The sequence below is a fragment of the Mesocricetus auratus genome, unplaced genomic scaffold, assembly GCF_017639785.1.
Source record: "Mesocricetus auratus isolate SY011 unplaced genomic scaffold, BCM_Maur_2.0 Super-Scaffold_100008, whole genome shotgun sequence".
Classification (NCBI taxonomy): Eukaryota; Metazoa; Chordata; class Mammalia; order Rodentia; family Cricetidae; genus Mesocricetus; species Mesocricetus auratus.
The window spans coordinates 4,452,879-4,458,878 of record NW_024429192.1 but is presented as its reverse complement, the minus strand read 5'-3'; positions in this window follow the sequence as shown (position 1 = coordinate 4,458,878).

Genomic DNA, 6,000 nt, shown 5'->3' with positions numbered 1-6,000 from the left:
AGAGATGTACCGTGAACAGGTGACAAGCTTCCCGGCGTTTCTTCAGAAATGCAAGCACCAGTCTTCCCGTGGTCCTAGTGATTTTCCAGACAGCTGTCAGGATATCAGAACCGGGAGACACCCCAAAGGTGACCTAGCCGACCAGCTCCATCCTGGGAGTACCACGGCTCTCACAAGATGGCAGAACGGAAGCATAATGCCTCCTCACGCTCCGTTGTCCTTGTTCCACGAAGTAACCGAGGGGCTACCGAAGCCGCCTCCTTAAGGATCTTAACCTAGGTGTCCTCTGATCTTAAGAGCTTTGTTTTTTGTCAGGGAACGTGACCAAAGCATACGCAGCAGCAAGCTGTGCGCAAACTTTAGAAGCCAGCGTGGGGCCACAGACCCACAAGCCAGCCCCGTTTGTCCTTTTGGAATCAGGCTACGTCTTACTCTGCTTGCTGCCCAGCCTGCACCAAAGCAACAGACAGCCATCAAGTCAATATGAAGAGGACTTTAGGAAGCGATAATATCTAAGCATCCTGCTTAACAAGGTTTGCACTTCCTCAGCAGACAAAACAGGGTGAACGCTAGGGAAAATCAGGCTGCTTCTCAAAGTGTAATACTTCCTGGGTCAAAGTTCAGAGTAATGGAGGTCTAACCCCTCATCCTTCAGAAACCCAGTGAAGGGCTTCATGGGTCTTCTGTCAACTTCAATGCTTGTTCTTCAGACAAAAACATCCTCCCTACACCGATTCTTCACATCGTACACACCAATGACACTCAGTTTTGCCTGTGTGTTCAATAATTATTAATACATAATCCACTCATCCACTTGTCTGTCTAACATTGAACCCTGAGATAATTCACTTCTGCCGTTTTCCCAACAAGTGTAAAATACGTACGAACACACATAACTAAGCTCAGGAGAGACAAAAGGGCTTGTTTCCACGTGGAGGAAATCACATGAGCTTACAGAAAGGTGAAGAGGAGAATAAAGAGAGTCTTCTCCAAGTATAGCCTAGTATTACCACAGCAGAAATTAAAAATTAATATAGCCGGAGACGCATTCCAAGACAGTGATGGCGTCTAGCTGTTTTGAATAGAGATTCCAAGTTCCTTAGGCAGTCATGGTGACGAACTCCTTCGCAGGGAACTATTATGTGGCATTTTCTATTATGGGGCTTTGTGACTTGACTCAGTCTTGTTATTCTGTTGTTGGAGTAGACATTTTAGACCTCAGCTGTATACACCTTTAACCCTTATGACAATACCGAGATACAAACAGTCCTAGAAATTGACATTTTTGTGCTAACTCCTTTAGGGACAAAAAAAAATCTATCCTGAAGCAACATAGAGTTATCCATGATCCACATCCCACCATTGGGGACATTGGCACATGATTGACGAAACAGAGATGATTATGACTATGTTGAAAACTTTGCTGGGACTGTGTTGTGCTCTGAGTGTGAAATGCTTCTCACCGGTGCCTACACTTGGACCCCTGATTCCCCAGAGTGGCACTGTTTGGGAAGGCTGTGGAGACTTGATGGGAGCTCCCTGAAGGAGGTGCAGCCTGACTTCCTGTCTATGCTGCAGAAGATGCAGGGTGACCAGCTGCTTCCTCCCATTCTGGCCATGAAGCCTCCCCGTGGACGGCAGCCCCTCTACCTGTGACCCATGGTAACCTCTTGAGTTGTGTCTGTCAGAGTTTTGGTCACAGCACAAGAAACTAATACAGGAAGTGGCATAATGGGTGACATGAGTCACATTTCACCTCCCCAAACCTGCAAACTTTTCCATTTCAAACTCAATACAGCTCTGAAGATGAAGGTGGGTTTACCTCGTGCCTTACTCTTCCCCTTAAGTAAAAGCCACACTCAGCCCAAATTTGATTAGACCTCACTGTTAATTACCTAACAACTTCCTAGCGACATTGGCCCTAGAGAGCCCTCCTTCCTGGCTGCCAGAAGTCCACAGACACGGAGTGTGAACCTTGGGCTTCAGCAACAATGACAAGGAGAGCTTTATCTGTCCCCTTTATTAACCTGCCATGTACATTCTGGAGTCTCTCACAAGCTGTGGCAGAGAATGTCTAAACGGCTTCCTATTTCAAAAGGAATGACTGGGAGTGTCTGTATTTGGGCTTTGAAATAAAACTATTAGCCAATAACTTAAGCCCCAGATGTAAAAAAATGTTTTGGAGGTATACCGAAGTGTTCTAGGAGTGAAACATGGGAAAGAATAATTAAATTTGAGGTATTTGGACTTTTAAAGCCCTTTTTGGTGGTGGCATTGACAAAAGAGGCGTCATTAATTCCCAAAGCTCTGTGAACTCACACAGGCCTGGTGCTTGTGAGTTGTTATTCAAGTTGACTAACGTAAGTATTTTCTCTAGTTTCTTGTAGTCAAAAATTATCCCACATCCTCCTGTATGTATCCACCAAGCTTACAAAGTGAACACACGTCGCAAAATGCCACAGAACACTCCCAAGTCAAGTATTCCCCGTGCAAGTCATGTATTGGGAGTAACATATTAACTCTTTGGAAGCCTCTCAAGGCCCATTTAACGTATTCAAATAATAAGTCAGGAAATCAACACCAATTAATATGTCTGTGTGCCCGCAGGGTACTTGGCACCATCTCTTGGACTCGGTGGGAAGCAGCCATTAACTGTCCCTGCTCTCAAAGGGCATTTTCCAAATAGGCAGTAACACTCATTGGTTCTTTTACCAAACCGCAGAAAGCCAACACAAAAATGGAGTGCTGGCACATTAAGAGGCCGTGTTTTTTAATGGCAGTCTTAGCCCCGCTGGGTTAAGCCCGTGTCGCGGAGGCAGTGCGGGATGACTGTGGTAAACAACACTTTGAGACGGGATCTCTAATGCCAGGAGGAGAGAAAGCAGGAGAGGGCGACAGGTTCCAGCTTGCTGGGGACACAGCCTGCCCCTTCTCAGGATGGCTGAGAGACAGTCCATCCGTACGGCCCCTCGTTCGTTCGACTCTCATCCCCAGATGAGACAAACACTGCCCTGTGTTCTTGGGGGAGAAGTAGGTATAACGTAGCCTCTGACCTCTAGTACACGGTGGGAGTGCTCCTGGCCCCCGTTTGGGGGGGTGACTGTCAGTGGTGCATGAGTTAACACATGTAGTAGTGCGACTTTGATGGTCTGCCTGAGACCTATACAAGGTTGGGGCCGTCAGAGCCCGTCCACAGAGAGGCTCACAAGCCCCCCCCCTCCTGGAGAGTTATCGTCAGTTAACTGCTGCTGCCACAGGGAGAAGAACGTTCTTCAGTGACTTGGCCACCTGTGAGACGCCCATGCTCCCGTACGCAAGCCCAGTGAAACTCTCTATACCACGAAAATAGATGGGGACCAGGTGGGAAGAGGAAGGGCATCCAGAGATGGGAGCGAGAGACGGGAATGGGGAGAAGGTGATCAAAACGGATGGTACCCACATACAAAAATGTAATGGACCCATTGCTATGCGATTGTGCATAACCAGTAAGGCTAATAAAGCATTTAAAATAGCCCAACTCGAGGAACGGGCATGGGAACAGACATCTCAACGCAGGGCGATCAGAAAAAGCAGAAGAGTCCAGGGCAGCGGGGAGGGGCGAGGGCAGGGGTGAGGGGAGGAGAGGGCAAGGGTGAGGGGAGGAGAGGGCAGGGGTGAGGGGAGGAGAGGGCAGCAGAGTGGGGCAAGCAGAGGGGAGGTAAGAATAAGAAATCTGATTGAGGCCCTACACTGGCAGGGTCAGACTTCAGATCTGCAGGTGTCCTGCTTGGAGGTGCCTTCCAGGGTTCTGATGCAGGGAAGGAGCTGGTCTCCTGGTCTCTGAATCTGAGTGCTCCCTCCTGACTCTGCTGATCCTGCAGCCCTCTCCCTGGTCGTGCTGCCTGCCATGCCTCCTTCCCAGGTAACCAGCTGTGAGCCAGGCCAGTGTCTCCAATAGAAGCCAGGTGCAGCCGGGTGTTGGTGGCGCACGCCTTTAATCCCAGCACTCGGGAGGCAGAGGCAGGCGGATCTCTGTGAGTTCGAGGCCAGCCTGGTCTACAAAGTGAATTCCAGGACAGCCTCCAAAGCTACAGAGAAACCCTGTCTCGAAAAACCAAAAAAAAAAAAAAAAAAAAGAAGCCAGGTGCAGTCACCAGATGTGGGAATCAAACTGTGCAGGTGAATAGTCGGGGAGGGAGAGGGGACCACACCGTGGTGTCTGCAGTGCCACCCCAGGGCTTTGAGAGAGGAGACTGTCTGGAAGCAGGTGAGGGGCATGAGCGTGGGGCACTCCACGTCTCTGATGGGCAGAGTCTGCCCCAGAGCGTCCAGGTCTCAAAAAGCGGACACGGCGCCCGGTGACGGAGGGACGGCGCAGTCCACGCCTGTCACTGGGAGAGAGCAGCAGACGCCGCCGTTCTAACTCAAGGGGTTCGGGTCCCCAAGCCCGGGCACTTCCATCCCAACGGGCTGCGCGTGGTGACCCACCCAGATACGTAAATTAAAGAGGTGAGTAAGGGGGCTTGCAAGCAGAGGCGGGAGATGACTCAGTGCGCCTGTGCGTTGGGAGGAGGTCCAGAGAAAGGGTCTGGTGACTCCCACAGCCATCCTCTCCGTACCGACAGGAAGCTCAGGTTTAAATAGAGCTTGGGAGCTGGTGTGCACCATGAAGCCGTCATGGTCAAGGTGTGCTCTGCCCATTGCTGTCCTACGAGTTGGTCGACGGACTGTTAATCTATTAATTACTGTCATCACTGGAGATTATCTGAAAGACCCCTGGGTGGCGTCTGGTACACAATAAATAGGTGCTTAATACATAACAGGGATCTTTTTTTTTTTTTCCTCAGAAAGGGCAGACAGCTTTAACGACAACTTCTATCAGTGAGTCACTGAACATTTCTACGGTCCTTTTTTTAAATTTAGGTTAGAAACAATCTTGTTTCACATGTCAATCCCAGCTCCCCCTCCCTCCCGACCAGGTCCCCCAGTCCCTCACCCAATCTCCACTCTGATCTCCAGGGAGGGTGAGGCCCTCCATGGTGCATCTCCAGTGACTTGTCATTTTATCCAGGGCAGAGCCTAGGCCCTCCCCCAAGAGTCCTGGCTGAGAGACCCTCCCATATTGTGGCATGGGTACTCAAAGTCTATTTGTACACCAGGGATAAATACTACCCAAGGCCGCATAGATTACCTAGGCCTCCTCACTGACACCCACATTCAGGGGATCTGGGTCAGTCACATGCTTTCCACACAGCCATCAATCTGGAGTCCAAGAGCTCCCCCTTGTTCAGGTCAACTATTTGTGTGGGTTAAATCAGCCCACTCTTAACTCATTTGCCCATCAGTTCTCTCTTTCTGACACTGGATTCCAGGAGTTCAGTTCAGTGTTTGTCTGTGGGTGTCTGCCTATGCCTGGACACCCATGAGCTCACAGGCATTCAGAGCTCACCGTTGGAGTCAATGGACTCTCTTCCCTGTGCATTCACAATGCCGTGAGTGTCCTTCTTATGGTGATACTGTGCATTTGGCTGCAGACTTGAGAACGGGCTCCTCTCACACTGCTGAACCTAGCATGCCTACCCAATGGGTCCATTGCTCTTAAATATGATCTTGTGGTAGGGGAGGAAACCAGGTCACGGCAGGCAAGGAGTTAATCCTGGAATCCTGTTTCATTTTAGCTTTTTAACTTTCCCCCTTTTTGTCACATACCTTGGTCACTGATGTCACTAAGTGGTCCTTAGACGGTTTAGAGTGAGACGGCGTGTGTGCTTTGCCCATGGGGACAGAAGGCTGGTACCTGGATGTGGTTGAGCATGTCTGTACCCAGATTCTCCACACTTCCTAAGACATTTGAGCCCACCCAGGATGTTCCTCGGTTGCCTTGGAGTGGATGAGTGAGTACTCAGAGGTTCACATGCTGGGAACGTAGACCTCACAATGGAGATGTTGAGAAGGAGTTATGAGAACCCTAGCAGTGGGGTCTAATGACAGGTGGTGGGTCCACTGGGGGGTACTGCCCTC